This window comes from Podarcis cretensis (assembly GCF_951804945.1).
Source record: "Podarcis cretensis genome assembly, chromosome: 1".
Classification (NCBI taxonomy): domain Eukaryota; kingdom Metazoa; phylum Chordata; class Lepidosauria; order Squamata; family Lacertidae; genus Podarcis; species Podarcis cretensis.
The window spans coordinates 115,587,419-115,604,066 of NC_137170.1; the positions used below are offsets into that span (position 1 = coordinate 115,587,419).

The 16,648-nt window shown below is 43.9% G+C and overlaps 1 protein-coding gene across 2 annotated transcripts in view; it reads left to right on the plus strand.

The window, feature by feature from the left end:
* The window catches only part of PDE1A (phosphodiesterase 1A), a 144,614-nt gene that overhangs the window by 33,203 nt on the left and 94,763 nt on the right, over positions 1 to 16,648 (plus strand). The gene's annotated exons all lie outside the window — the stretch shown is intronic.

Genomic DNA, 16,648 nt, shown 5'->3' on the forward strand with positions numbered 1-16,648 from the left:
AGAAAGCAAAAGCGAAGCAGGGAAATGAGCCTGGATTTCTGGATGTGACAAGCTGAAGATTTTATTCTGTGTACAGTCGTACCTTAGATCCCAAATGCCTTGCGAGTTGAATTTTTGAACGCCACAAACTGGTTTGCGAATGTTCTTTGAAACCCGAACGTCTGATGCGGCTACTGATTGGCTGCAGGAGCTTCCTTCAGCCAATTGGAAGCTGCGCCTTGGTTTCTGAATGTTTTGGAAGTCGAACGGATTTCGTTTGACTTCTGAGGTACGACTATATTTTTTAAAAAATAAAATAAAGAAATTAAAGGCTCTGGAAACTAGGATATAAATGGTACACATCTGAGGCTGCAATGCATGCCATAATAGTCAGTTGTTGTTGTTGTTGTTGTTGTTGTTGTTGTTATCTTTCTCTTGAATGATGACGATGATGAAGAAAAAAAAACCTGCCTGGGGCGGCTACACGTTTAAGAAGAGAAGTAATAGGAGGAGGAACCTCTAAACCCCCCACTCTCTGGACATTTTCCTACTCATACATCCTCTCCCCCTCGCCTGATGCTTTTCTTTTTCACCTCTGCAGGAAAAGATACAGTGCAAATGTTTTGTTAATTTCCATTGAAATTACCGCAAATAGGGTCAGTTTGACACAGGTTTAAGGTAGGAGGGGAGCTGTTTCGCTCCAGTTAGAAGAGTCAAATGGTTAGTGGAGGAGGTGGGGATTCAGAACTTGTGATATTCCTTTTGTTCCTAATTATTAATTATGTAGCGTGACTCACTTTACATAACTTGCCTGGCAACGATTTTGCTGTCTAATAGATCACTAAAGAAATTTGACTTCTTTTTTTCTTCAACGTTCATTGGGGAAAAGAGTACAACAGTCATCTTCTTTTTTGTAGCTTTCTTGCCCGTACAAGGCACAGTCAGAATTTCGCTTTGATATTCTCCAAGGCAGGACAGCAGGACTTCCATCTTTCTATGTGTGAGAAGCTGAAATGTCTTCCTTTTGAACTCACAATGACCCCAGCATCCATAGAAACTAGGCAGCTGCTAAGTGAGCTGATGGGTTCGCCGGGATTATGCATCCTATTTTGCTGCCTGCATCCCATTTTGCTTGCCCTGCCGCTGCCGCTGCCGCCACCACCACAGTCACACCTGCTGCCATTGCCTGCATTGACCCTACCTGCCCGCAGACTGCCTCGCCAGAGTGGTGCATGCTCTAGTTATCTCCCGCTTGGACTACTGCAATGTGCTCTGTGTGGGGCTACCTTTGAAAGTGACCAGGAAACTACAACTAATCCAGAATGCGGCAGCTAGACTGGTGACTGGGGGCGGCCACTGAGACCACATAACACTGGTCTTGAAAGACCTACATTGGCTTCCAGTACGTTTCCGAGCACAATTCAAAGTGTTGGTGTTGAACTTTAAAGCCCTAAGCAGCCTCGGCCCAGTATACCTGTAGGAGCGTCTCCACCCCCATCGTTCTGCCCGGATGCTGAGGTCCAGCGCCGAGGGCCTTCTGGTGGTTCCCTCATTGCAAGAAGCAAAGTTACAGGGAACCAGGCAGAGGGTCTTCTTGGTAGTGGTGCCTGTCCTGTGGAACAGCCTCCCATCAGATGTCAAAGAGATAAACAACTACCTGACATTCAGTAGACATCTGAAGGCAGCCCTGTTCAGGGATGTTTTTAATGTGTGATATTTTAGTGTATTTTTGGTCTTTGTTGGAAGCCACCCAGAGTGGCTGGGGAAACAAAGCCAGATGGGCGGGATACAAATTATTATTATTATTATTATTATTATTATTATTATTATTATTATTATTCTCCCTGCAGCTTCTGCAGCTGGCTGAGAAGCAGTTTCCACCTTCAGCGTCAATTTCAGGTGAGATTGCGCTGATTTCAGGTGAGATCTTGCCCCCAGTGGCCACTATCTCACATGAAATCAGCACTGATGCTGGCGCCACTTCACTGCTGGCAGAGCAGCAGGGCGGGTGGGGCACCCGTGGGGAGGACCTCTGGGTCACCCCAGAGGCTTCTGCCACCCGAGGCAGCGGTCTCACTCTGCCTAATGGCTGGGCTTCCAAACACAAGCTAAGTGTTGAATATAAAGGGCATGATTTCAGTCTCAAGAGCATTGTTTCTGAAGAACGTTATTGCCTTTTATTGCCTTTTACCGGTGGAGTACAGAATCAGGTTTAAGGTGCTGGTTTCAACCTTTACGACCTAGGACCCTCGTACCTACGGGACTGCCTCTCCTGGTGTGTCCCATGGAGGACCTTATGGTCTTCAAATAAAAACATCTTGGAGATCCCGGGCCACAGGGAGGTTAGGCTGGCCTCAACCAGAGCCAGGGCTTTTTCAGCCATGGCCCCAGTCATGGTGGAACGCTCTGTCACAAGAGACTAGGGCCCTGCAGGACTTGACATCTTTCTGCAGGGCCTGCAAGACAGAGCTGTTCCACCAGGCCTTTGGCCAAGGCACAGTCTGACCCCCTCCTTCTGTAATCCTCATAGAATTCTAGCCCAATGGTTGCCATTAATTTGACTCTGAATTGATTTTAGAATGAAGAAGAGAGAAGAAGAGTTTGGATTTGATATCCCGCTTTATCTCTACCCTAAGGAGTCTCAAAGCGGCTAACAATCCCCTTTCTCTTCCTCCCCCACAACATACACTCTGTGAGGTGAGTGGGGCTGAGAGACTTCAGAGAAGTGTGACTAGCCCAAGGTCACCCAGCAACTGCATGTGGAGGAGTGGAGACGCGAACCCGGTTCACCAGAGTGCGAGTCCACCGCTCTTAACCACTGCACCACACTGGCTAAAATGAATTGATTTTAGAATGTATTTCAATTAATTGATTGTGATTTTATGCAAACTGTGTTATTTTTACTGTTGTTAGCCGCTCTGAGTCCGGCTTTGGCTGGGGAGGGCGGGATATAAATTATTATTATTATTATTATTATTATTATTATTATTATTATTATTTCCCCTTTAAACAAAGGAAGGGTGGGCAGAAGGTAGATCCCTAGATTGACAAGGGCATCTGACTCCTTAGAACAGCAACAGCAAAACATATTTTAAGCTGCGGACATGAAGACCAGTTACCAATTGCTGGAAACCACAGGCGAGGAGAGTACTCTTATGCTCAAATCCTGTTTACAGGTTTCCCTCATGCATCTAGTTGGCCACTGTGAAAACAGGATGCTGGACCAGATAAGACATTGGCCTGGTCCAGCAGGCTAATCTTATGTTCTTATGCTAGACAGCCAAGCATGAGCGGACTTTTGTGTGAAGGACTGCCGAACCCCTTTGATTTCTGGTGCTGAAAAAATAATAATCCTAGGCTCAGAATATAGTTGGCTGAGAGGCCCCGTCTTCTTAAATTATAGCATATGTCTTTTGCACCTGGCCCTGGTTGGTACATGTTAGGGGGCAGTAGCTATGTGTGGAATGAAACTAACCCTCCAATGTTCCTAACAATTGCTGAAAGTGCAAACAGGTAGATTGATGGTTTTTTTTAATATGTGGTGGATTTGCAAGGAAGCGAACGTATTTTGGGAAATGATACATGGCGAGATTAAAAAAAAAAAAAAGATGTTTAAAATGAGTATTCCAAAACACACACGCCCTGAAATGTTTCTGTTAGTGATTATAGGGGCAGAAATCCCCCCCCTATGTTGTTTATGTATGTAGCAACAGCAGCTAGGATTCTTTATGCACAGAAGTGGAAGGAGGAAGTTGTTCGCACCCAAATAAGAATAAATAAGCAAGATAATGGACTGTGCAGAACTGGCAAAAAATAAGAGAGTCCAGTGATGAGTGTTTTATATATGAATGGAAGCCTTTTTCGGACTACTTAAATGAATATTATCATATGATACGAGCTATGAGCAACAGAAGTAATTAGATTATAATATTGTGGTTATGATTTAATAGATAGAAGATAGGATGCATCAGAAAGGGAGAAACAGCAACTCCATGGGAAGTTGACAAAAATAAGAGAAAAAAATGTTGGAACTTAATGAAATATAATTGAACACAAGGGAACTAACCCTCCAACACTGGTATCACCACAGCTTACTTGGACAGAAACAGGGCAGCACAGCCCTGAGGTCAGGGCTGCACAAGGCACATCAGCAGAACCAAGCTGGTGCTCCTGGCAACACTTCTGCACAGCCCTGACCTCACCACTGCCTTGCTCTGTGCTCCATCAACCTGCCCAAGCCAGGGTTTCTCCATCTCTCTGCCCTCCACACCATCTGCTATGGCTTACGAACCTCTTTTAAAAAAACCAAACATCTGCTCACGCCTATTAAAAGTGACTCTGCTGTAGCATTCTTAGCTTAGTCTATTATACCAATTGGGGAGTAAGTGTTTCCAGAGCTTTATGGGAAGGTTAAAAACAACAGCCCAGCAAACCAAAGCAAGAAGAAATCTGCCATAAACATAAACGTCTTGTATGAGTGAATTGGACTGGATTCTAACCAACTCTTAATTTGATCTTGCTGCAAAAGGTTTTAATTTCCTTGATGCTGTTGTTTACTTCAAGTAAAAACACTTCCCCGGTTTGTCAGTAGGGCATGTTATTTTTCCTGCCTTGAGCCAAGAAATGCATCTTCATGTAGGTATTTTCTTGTCTCTTGCCCACCCTCCACCTCCTGGCTAACAGATGCTGATGGGGACAAAGCAGTAAAATGTCCAAGCTTCAGAGGAAAGTTCTCCAGATGGTTCTCACATGTGGAACCTTGCCAACGAACTATTGCCTCTTTGGCTTTGACTCAGAGTGGGTCTATTGCTTTGCATCTAATGAACTCTCAACATTCAACTGACTCTCCAATGACAGTCAGGGTAACAGATGTAGGGATAAAGAGAACATTTCATGAACATGTGACTGGGACCAGTGCTCTAAACAGAAGCATGAACAATTTGTTTTGGATCTGAGCTCTTCCTTTCATTCTCCTCCCTTTTTCTTTTTGCAAAAAGCAAACTTTGGAAGCTGATTCTAAGAGTCATTGCTAATAATAATAATAATAATAAAAAAAAAATATATACTACTCGCATGCCAAAATGGCTTCTAAGTGGTTCATAAGTGGAACGTCAGTTATAAAATAGCCATGCAGGATTAAAATACACAATAAAGCAATTCCCTCAAAACATTTGAACACATCCATAATTAAAATGTACGACGACATGAGCCCGTTCAAAAGCAGAACAATTAAAACAGCTAAAGTAGCAAGGAAGACAATTAGATCAGGAAGTTTGGGTTCAGAGGAATGTTTGTCTAAACAGCTGTGTCTTCAAGAGCTGGTGGAATACCAACACTGATGGGGCCTCTTGCATTTTAGCAGGCAGGGCTTTCCACATCTTGGGTGCCACCAGTAAAAATGCCCAACTCTGTGTTACTACAAGCTGATAATATTATATTGAGCCCTCAGTGTAGCATCACTCACTGAGCAGGGGTGGATGAATTTATCAGTTTTGGTTTCTCCTAAACTGCTGCTGGGACGCAGGTGGCGCTGTGGGTTAAAGCCTCAGCGCCTAGGGCTTGCCGATCGAAAGGTCGGCGGTTCGAATCCCTGCGGCGGGGTGCGCTCCCGCTGCTCGGTCCCAGCGCCTGCCAACCTAGCAGTTCGAAAGCACCTCCAGGTGCAAGTAGATAAATAGGGACCGCTTACCAGCGGGAAGGTAAACGGCGTTTCCGTGTGCGGCTCTGGCTCGCCAGAGCAGCGATGTCATGCTGGCCACGTGACCCGGAAGTGTCTCCAGACAGCGCTGGCCCCTGGCCTCTTAAGTGAGATGGGCGCACAACCCCAGAGTCTGTCAAGACTGGCCCGTACGGGCAGGGGTACCTTTACCTTTACCTTTAAACTGCTGCTAAGATAGGGGGAGGAAGAGGGCCCACCAGGTCAGTAGAGGGCCCACACATGAGTGACATCAAAGTCTCAAGCAACCCTGGCAGCAGCCTCATGTTTTTCTGCCAAAACTGGTTCCCAAACTGACTATGTACACACAAGAAATTACCATCGTTCAGCTGGGAGCTGACATAAAGCAATGAGGAAGCAGACATAAAACAGAATTCCTAAAAAAAAAGTTCAATAAATAAACCCTGTCACTTGGTTGGCTACCACAGATTTAGATCAGTGGACAAATAAAATAACACCATCTGTTTTCCCAAATACACTTCATTTGTCTCGTAATAACTTACAGCCGGCTTCTATGCACGGTTAACACATATCAAATGTTTAAGACCTGCCCCCTCTAGAGTTTGACAGGTGACCTCATGGTGACATCCTCAATCATGGCAATGTCACTGTGATGTCTCCTGTTAAACTCTAGAGTGGGCAGGGCTTATACATTTCATATAAGGTAGTCTACATATACTACTAATGGGAGTTACTTCCAAGGAAATGTGGATACAATCTGAGCTGCTTCAACCCTCCAATCCTTCCCATAGTCTGTTGCTAATAACGTGCACTACCATGTGCACTTCTTTTTGTTTTTATTGCATTCACCTCTTTTTTTAATTGATAACCCAGTCATTACAGGGACTGGATAATAGACTACTTCCTTCCTTGATCTTCTTTTGTCAATGCACAACTACAACCTAATTGCATTCTTATGGCCAGCTCAGATGGTGGGAAACCATTGTTTGCAAATCTCCTTTAGAGCACAGCTGATGTTTCTGGTTTGTTTGTTTGTTTGTTTGTTTGTTTTTGTTTTTGTTTAGTTTTATTCTAACATTCCTCAAAGGAGATCAGGGTGATGTTGTGGTCTCTCCTCTCCCCCATTCCCCAAAGCAAAATCTTATTAAATCCAAACTTGGGGCGCAAACCTTTTTTTAAAAAAACCTTATTTCATCTATGGCAATGCAAGTATGAATGGTTTCATGCTGTTTTAACTGTTAGTAATCACACAATGGTCAGCAAAGCACAGCAATTAGAGGACTCGTTTGCAAAATGCATGCAAAAACAATCACAATGTATTCAAAGGAAGAGCCAAGGTTCCATCTCCTCTGGCCAATAACAATATTGCACTGGCTCCAGACCAAGGAATCCCATGTTTTGACTCGTGTGTATCCCAGAACAAATATAGCATTCTAACTCCCAAGGGAATGTGTTTCTCCACTCTGCTCCCCACCCTTCCACCTCTGTATCTTTTCTGCCATTTCCCTGTTCATCCTCGCTGCAGATACGAAACACAAAACGCTGGTAAGAAAATTAAAGGATAGGTCATACAAGGAGAGGGCATCTGCCTCACTGCTCAAGCCCATGTTTTGCATGCAGAAAGACCCAAGTTCAATCTTTGGCAATATCCTGTGACTGAGCTCAGAGTGACCCCTCTTGGAAACCCTGGAGAGTTTCTTGCAGTCTCTCTCTCTCTTGTATGCTAGAAATGGGACACGGATTGTATTATTTTTTTTTTAAGTACAATTCCCACTGAGAACGATGGCACATCACCCCATTGCTCCCATGGGGATTTGGTTTGTTTTGAACATGCATTAGTGGCAGGAACCCCTAGCTAGCCACCTGTAGGCAACTGCAACTATTTTTTTAAAAACCCAGGGATGATAAACTTGTAGCCCTCCAGATGTTGTTGTACTCCAGCTTGTATCAGCCCCAGCCAGCATGGCCATTGGCCAGAGAGGATGGGTTTTGTAGTGCAGCAACATCTGCAGCTCCAAAGGCTCTTGGGGCACCTTATTACTCTTATTAGTAGCATTAATGCAGAACCACACCTTAATATAAAAAAATCAGTGGATCTCTTTAAGGATTTGAGCAGATTTTTCCTACTAAAAAGCTACACAGTGTCAGAACAGGGTGAGCTTGATTCTAATCCTGAACAGAAGCTAGAATTTTGCCCATCCCTGCTGATACCACCCGCTTTCAGAGTATGGAGGAGATTCCCAAACCATAAGGGATATCAATGAAAACACCTTTGGGAAGGCATAGCTCACATAGCCAAGGGCAAAAAACCCTTTGATTTCAACTAAAGTTGTTGATCTGCAACCTCACCTGCAGGTTGTGAGAAGCCTGGTAGAAGGCTGTCTTTGAAATACTAAAGAAATAAGGAAGAGCAGAAGGATATCCCATCTTTGACATAGTTCCTCTGGGAACAACAAGCTGGGTAATGATAGTGTCTGATAAGTTTATAAAGCTTATCCACTTTGTTCTGGAGAGAAACATATGAGGGAAGATTAGGAAGCACTAACTAGAGTAGCACACAGAGGGATGCTCTCAGATTGTTTGCTTTCAGACTGTTTGGTCTGATGGGGGCCACCTATATGCCCAGAGCCTTCTGGGGGGAAAGAAAACGAGAGAAGCTGCTTCAACTCATGATCAGGCCATGCGAGAGACAATAAAAATACCTTCCAGTAGCACCTTAAAGACCAACTAAGTTAGTTCTTGGTATGAGCTTTCGTGTGCATGCACACTTCTTCAGATAACTGAAGGAATTTTTTTTATTTTGTTTTGACTATGGCAGACCAACACGGCTACCTATCTGTAAATAAAAATACCACCCCTGAATGAGAACTTTACTCAAGGTGGGAAAGGTGACAAATCACCTCAAACGTACTCCTGGGGGTGGACCAAGCCTGCTACTGCTGGATTTTACTTTGTTATGCGGGAATTCCCTGTTCCAAATTCTCTGTGTGTTTCTTTCTCCCAGTCCCTCCTCAGTGTATTAAATACAGTTTGTACCTCATCAAGCTGTTGGGGAAGGAAGGTGGTAAACAGGAGTCTTATTACTACATTTAGCAGATGGAACCTCAAGGCTGAGGGGATCTTGGGAGAAGGCACTGTGCCGAATTAGAATTGAGGCCTCCTTGTTCCAGTTCCTTTCCAACTGAGGAAAGGGGGGGGGGAGTCAGGCATCTCTCCCCTCCCCCCCAATTTACCTGGTGGTCAGGGGGTTATGATTCAGTTAGTTTTTAAGTAGCAAAAGCCTTTTGCGTGGCTGTAAGCTTTCATTTCAGGGGGGGGTGGAAATTGTGCAAATCTGTCAGGCAAGTTCAGATTTAAGGGGGCTGTGGTAGTGAATAAGAGACCAAAACAGCCTGGGTTTCAGCCAGCAAGCAGGAAAGTCTTAGCGAGGAAATTAATCTCCCTGCAACATGACGTTGCTGGTCTCCTGTGCATGTTGTGTACACAGAGAAAGAGAGGGAGAGATTAAATCAGTTTTACAAATACTCCTATTTGCTATAGGCGAAAAAGGAAATCGGAGCTTAAAGGTCTTTACAATTGTTTGCTCATGGCTTTACCACATGAACTAGAGTAGAACTGGTCAATAGCCCGCTAGGGCATTTATTTTTTTTAACTGCCTTCTCCCGAGTGCCTGAATGAGTCATCATGCTTATGTTCAGTACTTTCTAGTTTTGCAAGCTTGGAGAAGTCATTAGGTTAAGTTTCAGAGCGTCTTTTTCCATTTGCTGACGTCAAGGCAAGGGAATAAATTGAGCTTGCCCTACACATTTGTGTGCTTCCATTGCCGGGCGCTGAATGTAAGCTCGTGCAGCAGTTATTGGGTGGACTTTGTTTTGCTTTCGTTAATCTGATCTGTAACGTAAGGAATCGTGCTGAGGAATGCCCCTGAAGGAAATATATTCGCATCCAAAGAACCTGGCTGTTGCTGGATCAAGGCTGCAGTCCTATGAGAGATGGGCACATGTGACAACCTCAGTTTCTCTCAATTTCCCGTTTTTTCCAATTCCTGTTCACCACATTTCAACCTCAGTTCGCCACTTTAAAAATAATAATAATAAAATAATAATAATTTATTATTTATACCCCGCCCATCTGGCTGGGTTCTCTGGGAGAAAAAAATAGTTCTCATCAAAATTCACCAGCATTTTAGTACAAACTTATCTTAATATATTTAATCAACAAATGCATTAATATACACACTTTACCCCAGTAAGTGCATTTTTGAGCACATTACTTGGCTGGGGAATTGCATTGCAAAATATGGCAATGTGTGAATTCTGAAGGATGGCTGTGTTTTGCTTCTCATATTGTAATCTTATGAGTCTCTATCTCCTTTTTCCCATTGGCTAAAATAATGGGGCATATTTCTAGGCAACCATCCCATTGTGATGAAGAGACATTCTTTTCCAGGAGTGGTTCAAGTGTGAGAATGTTCTGGAAGTGCCTCATTGCATCAGGGTTTCCCCTTCCTTCTGTTCTGGGCTTAAATTGGAAGGGAGTTGTGCCTTCGTCTAATGGGAAAGGAAGGAAGCAGGGTGTCTCATTTGTATTTAAAATTTACATTTAAAATTTACAGCCTGGCAGAGCTAAGGCCCACCATACAATTATAAAGATTAGGGTTGGGCGACATCTGGTTTTCAACATCACGATATATCATCAGCCAAACATCACAATATAGCAATATATCACAGTGTCTGAAATAAGGATGGAGCTATATAGAGGCATTGGCTGGCTTCACGGGTTTTCCTGCATTGTGATTTTTGCATAGGCAACATGCACACACATCATGATTCGCAATGTATTGCCAGGTAAAAAATTATGAAACAGATATTGCAATATGGGCTTCAAAGCAGTGTGGGATGATATATCAATATATAGCCCACACTTAAGGAAGAGTAAGGTGCTGTCCAAGGCTGCTGAATTTTATTTTATTTATTTATTAATGTTTGGTTGTAATTAGCAAAAGAATAAAATTATTCTCTGGATTTGGAGCAAGTGCTCTATGGTGAGAGAGCCTCAGCAGAGATTTAAAATCACAAAACAAGCAGCAAGGTAAAGCATGGAAATATATAGGCTGTTAGATCTTTAAAATAGCCCCTTCTAAATTCCTTTCAAAGTTCCCCTTACTTCCCATAGAAAAAGAGACTACACATTTAGTAAGTTTAAAAATGGTTTAGTTACAAACTCTTCAAAGGTCCGATTCATGCGCCTTTCCATACAGCAGCAAGAAAAGACAGGCAGTTTAACTTATTTTCAAAAAGGTAACATATTCTAAATTATTTGTATAGAAACACAAAGACAGCTTGCTAAAGCTATGGGGCCCAAGCTTGGAACATCTTGCTCAGACATCCTTTCTGGGTGGGTTCACATGATGGAAGAAAATGAACTAAGGCTTTGGTAATCCTTCTTCCCAAGGCGAGGGGATGTGACCCAAGGGGAACTTTGGGAAGAAGGGAAGAAGCAAGATGCTCCAAGCTTAGACCCCATAGCTTCAGCAAGCCATCTTTGTGACCTAGCTAAGCTTGGAAGACAGCTTATTCTACGGTCTTTACTTTTCCAGCCTCAAGCAGATAATGAACATAAGGGTGATGAGGTGAATCAATTTGTTATTGGCTTTCTCAGGCAACGTGGTATTGCTATCTCTGATCTTGCAGATGGGGTGGGCATGGAGTCAGAGTGAAATGGAAGAGAGAGCAAGAGCAATTTTTGCCATCTAGTTAGTTCATGACATGATATAAATTGGGTACTTTCTGATTTGTAGTTTAGTCCATTTGCCACTACACTTACGCCAGCTCTCACCTGGGGGTGAGGGGAAGAGACTTTAAGTACATCGGTTGTACAAAATTCTACAAAACTAGCCCATAGCTATACAGTCATTCTCTTCCCTTGGGAAAATAAGCAGCAAAGGAATGGGAGTAGTTTGGCAGGGGCTTCAGAGGCAACTATTCTTTACACTGCCGGATGCTTTCCTTATCCGTGTTTTGTGATGCATGCTTCCCTCAGCTAATGTCCCTGCAGTTGGCTGACATGAACTTGGGGGAATCAAGGTGCTACATCCTTCATTGTGCTTGTGCTCAGCTCTATACAAGGCAACAGAAGTTGTTGAAATAGTTCAGATGGCCTGCCTGTCAGGGCCATGGGCAATAATTTGGTTCTCATGTTTTTCATTCTTCTTAATATTGACATTTTAGGCAGCACTTATTTCCTGCAGAGGTGTATATTGGCATTTGCCCTTCACAGTTGACATCAATTGTAGTTTGAGAATGTGAGACTCTTGTGGGAATATAAGGGCAGATTCACACAACCATTTTTAATGTGGAGGACTCACCATGAGGTAATTCCCCCATAATTATTTACATGGTCAGGTAAAGTAGTCTTGTGAAGGCGCTTTCTTGTGTTTTGACTGGCCAAGGAGTTCGAAGGAAAACTCAGCTGAACTCTCACCTCAGGAAAAGAATATGGCTGGTAGCTGTGTGATGACCACCAGCGTCTCAGTATCTCTTGCCTCCTGAAGAGGATGTCAGGGCAATCTGTGACCTGCATGAGGTAAGGTTTTTGCCACATGTTGTTCCCAGAAGCCATGACAGGAATCATGAGCAACCCATGAGGTCTACATGAGGGAAATATTAAATTACAGTCCAAAATCAAAGTGTGGCTTGCCAAGTATTTGGGTTTCTTCGTTGTTGTTTACTGCATCTCTAGGAAAACCATCAGTTTTGTGGGTTTACATAACAGGTCAAAAATGCCAGGTTTCAATCGCAGGACCACATTCTCTAGGAATGTTTTACAGACCCATCTAGACAGGTTCGGTGTTCAAAACTCCCATTGTTCTAGGCACATTTTGAGACAGGGAATTTTATTAGAGCAAGCAGTTTCTGAGCTCTGCGCTCAGTACTGCGCCTGAGATTTCAGATTAAAACTGCAGAGTGGAAGGAAAGGAGGACCTTTTTTCTGCCTCCCCACTTCCAGCTACTTTCTGAAGACTCGAGAATACACCCTCTTAAGAATATTAGGGGGGTGGGCAGGGGAAGGACTAGAACATGTGAAAAAGGAACGTAGTATTTTAGCTGCAGTTCATTCATTTTCAGCTTTGTATTCTTGTTATTAAAAAAACGCATCTAGACATTCTGTTGTTGCTCCCATAAGAAGAAGAAGAAGAAGAGTTTGGATTTGATATCCCGCCTTTCACTCCCTTTAAGGAGTCTCAAAGCGGCTAACATTCTCCTTTCCCTTCCTCCCCCACAACAAACACTCTGTGAGGTGAGTGGGGCTGAGAGACTTCAGCGAAGTGTGACTAGCCCAAGGTCACCCAGCAGCTGCATGTGGAGGAGCGGAGACGCGAACCCGGTTCCCCAGATTACGAGTCTGCCGCTCTTAACCACTACACCACACTAGGTTTAAGGTGCTATTTAGCTCCCAGCTTTCATATCTCTGGGCAGGTTGTAGTTACATTTTCTCTAGTTTTGCCACAGATGACCTAAGACCCTATTCCTATGTTTATTTTGTGGGAGCAATGGCTCTTGGCCACAGCTTGGTAAAGGTAATATCAACATCAGGCATCTTAGGACTTGTGGGGGAATTTGTCGCCTCAGGGGTTTTTTGGGAGGGGGGAAGGGAGGTGGGGAAATAAGAAGAGCCACTCTACACTGAGCTTGCGCAATGAGCTGATAGAATTGTACCATATCAGAGATGGGGGAGATATTTTAGAATGCTCCCCTTTGTAAAGCACACACACAAACACTGTCCCTGCATACAGTAAATTACCACACAAGGGAGAGAGCTGCCCTAAACACTGATCTCTGATATGTTTGTTTACTCCATGCGGGAAGGGTTTGTTTGCTTTTTAGGTGGGGAATCTCCTCCTATGGCAGTGAAACACTGCACACACAGGGTCCTGATTTTGGCACCAACAGCAATTGTCCACAGATGTGCCAGTGAGTTCTCCGATCACTGCCAGGCAGGAGGCACCATTTACATTTCCCACAGTGCCCTGTAACACCAGACATAGCATTCCATACCCTCCAACGTTTCTCTGATGAAAATAATGTCCTATTCTGTTGTTGTTGTTGTTTTACTTATACCCCACCCATCTGACTGGGTTGCCCCAGCCTCTTTGGGTGGCTTCCAACACATATTAAAAACATAAAAAACCATTTAAAAACTTCCCTATCCAGGGCTGGCCTCAGATGTCTTCTAAAGGTTGTATAGTTTCTTATCTCCTTGGATCAGGGGTTGCATAACTCCATACCCACATTTCTCTGATGAAAACAGGGACATCCTCAGGAAAAGCAGGACATTCCAGGATCAAATCAGAAACCAGGACAGCTGTAAATCTGGGACTGTCCCTGGAAAATAGGGGCATTCCTCTGGAGGGTCTGGCATTCCTCTGGGGTACTGTGGGGAATAAATATGGCAGTTGCTACCTTGTATGGGGCCCAGGGTGTGCCTCAGCAATGATGACCCCTCTCTTCAGTACTGTCAAAGCATACTAGGTGCTGATGGGGCAGGGAGATACAATCATAGAAATGTAGAGTTGGAAGGGAATATGAGGATCATCTAGTCCAACTTCTTGCAATTCAGGAATATGCAGTTGTCCCTGACAGGGATCAATCCTGCAACTATGGCATAATCAGTGTCATGGTCTAACCAACTGAGCTATCCAGGCTGGGCATTGACCAGGGGTCAGCAAACTTTTTCAGCAGGGGGCCGGTCCACTGTCCCTCAGACAATGTGGTGGGCCGGACTATACTTTTTTGGGGGAAATGAATGAATTCCTATGCCCCACAGATAACCCAGATGCATTTTAAATAAAAGCACACATCCTACTCATAGAAGAAGAAGAAGAAGAAGAAGAAGAAGAAGAAGAAGAAGAAGAAGAAGAAGGACTTCCGGGTTGGCGCCATCGCCGAATGGCGGACTCCCTCCGAGCTCCGGAGGGAGCCTGCTCGGCAGGGGCTGGGTTCTACCGCGCCGGCGACGCGGGGACCCTCAAAAACCATGGGCGCTGAAACCCATGGGCATGGTGACTCGGCGGGCACCGTTTGCGTCCCCCCCGACCCGCGAAGGAGCCTTTTTAAAGGCTGCGGAGCGGGTGACAGGGGGGTGGTGGTGCTGTGAGTCCTCCGCTTCCCCTGCCGAGCGAAGCCGCATGCCATTCGACGGAGAGCGCTGACTTCTTCCATTGAAAATTTGGACTTTAAAAGAATAACCCGTGAGTAATTGGAACTTGGATTAAAAAAGGGGGAAAATTCTTTTTAAATTCGGAGCGAGCGGGGGAGGTGCAAAAAGGAAGTCAGCCTCCCCCCTGTTGTAGAGAAGCTAAAGCAAAGGATTTGACAACTAAGATCGAGTGCAATCTTTTTTTGATAAAATTATTAACTTCGCGATGGAAAATTATAAGATTGGGCTGGAGGAGAAAAGTGGAATGTGAATTAAAAGGCAACCCCCCCCGGAAACCCCAGGAGCGATCCGTAAGAGCGCCGGGAGAGGAGAAATAGAGGTTTTGACAGCTGTCAAAGGAGCTGTCAAAGTGGAAGAACAAAAAGAGAACTTTGTTACGAGGACTTTGCTGGTCACATTTGTTACAAATTGGATATAAATTGTTTAAAACAAGGAATAATAAGTTACTTTGACTGTTGGGTGTGATCGGGAAGGAAACTGAGTTACTATAATCCCTCTAGAGGAGCTGTGGGACACTACAAGTATTGTTGGCATCGAATTTGAATAGGACTTTTTATCTCCTGGGAAACTGCAGAAATGGAACACTATTTTGTCTACAGAGGTTTACACACTAAAGGAGACAATAGATTTATCTGTTGAAGAATGGAAGGGACTTGACGTAATGTTTTGTTCCTGAATAACAAAGCCTCTGCAGAGGAATTAGAAGTTTTTTGGAATTAGAACATTTGTGCAGGAGAGCGGGGGGGGGGGGGGAGAGGAGGAGAGAGAACAACAAGAACAACAAGAATAACAAGAACTGGACAAAGTCGGAAGATAGACTCCTTCCAAGATTGGACATGTGAAATCAAAGATGACCAAAAGAAGGCAAAGACTAATAAAAAGACGGCAAAGCGGACTGGTGAAGGACTGTGGTTTAGATGTGGGAGCTCCAGGATGACAGTAGATATTGACGGACATTGGGAACGCAACCGGGAAAGGGGGGAGGGAAATTTGGAATCCAAAGGGTGTTAAATTACATTTTATTCTTTTTTCTATTTTTCTGTTTATTTTAATCTGTATTGCATATTAAAGAGGGGAACTCGTGGAAGGGAACAGGTCGATTTTAGGGGATGGGAAAATATTTTTTAAATTGGGCCAATGATAATAATTTTAAAATTTGGGGTAAGAATTTGTTGAATTTATTTGAAAGAATTGGAATACAAGAGGGGGAGGGGAGGGGAAGTCCTGGAAGGATGCCAATGAAAATAAGGTTTTAAATTTGGATGTTTTTCTTTTTCTGTTATATTTGAAAATCTTTAATAAATATTATTTTAAAAAAAAAGAAGAAGAAGAAGAAGAAGGAGAGTTTGGATTTGATATCCTGCCTTTCACTCCCTTTAAGGAGTCTCAAAGCAGCTAACATTCTCCTTTCCCTTCCTCCCCCACAACAAACACTCTGTGAGGTGAGTGGGGCTGAGAGACTTCAAAGAAGTGTGACTGGCCCAAGGTCACCTAGCAGCTGCATATGGAGGAGCGGAGACGCGAACCCGGTTCCCCAGATTACGAGACTACCGCTCTTAACCACTACACCACACTGGTATAAAAACACCAGGCAGGCCCCACAAATAACTCAGAGATGCATTTTAAATAAAAGGACACATTCTACTCATATAAAAACACACTGATTCCCAGACAGTCCACAGGCTGAATTTATAAGGCGATTGGGCCTTAGTTTGCCTACCCATGGCATTGACTAATGTAAGTTTGAAGTTCCAGAGACTGGAATCTTACCTA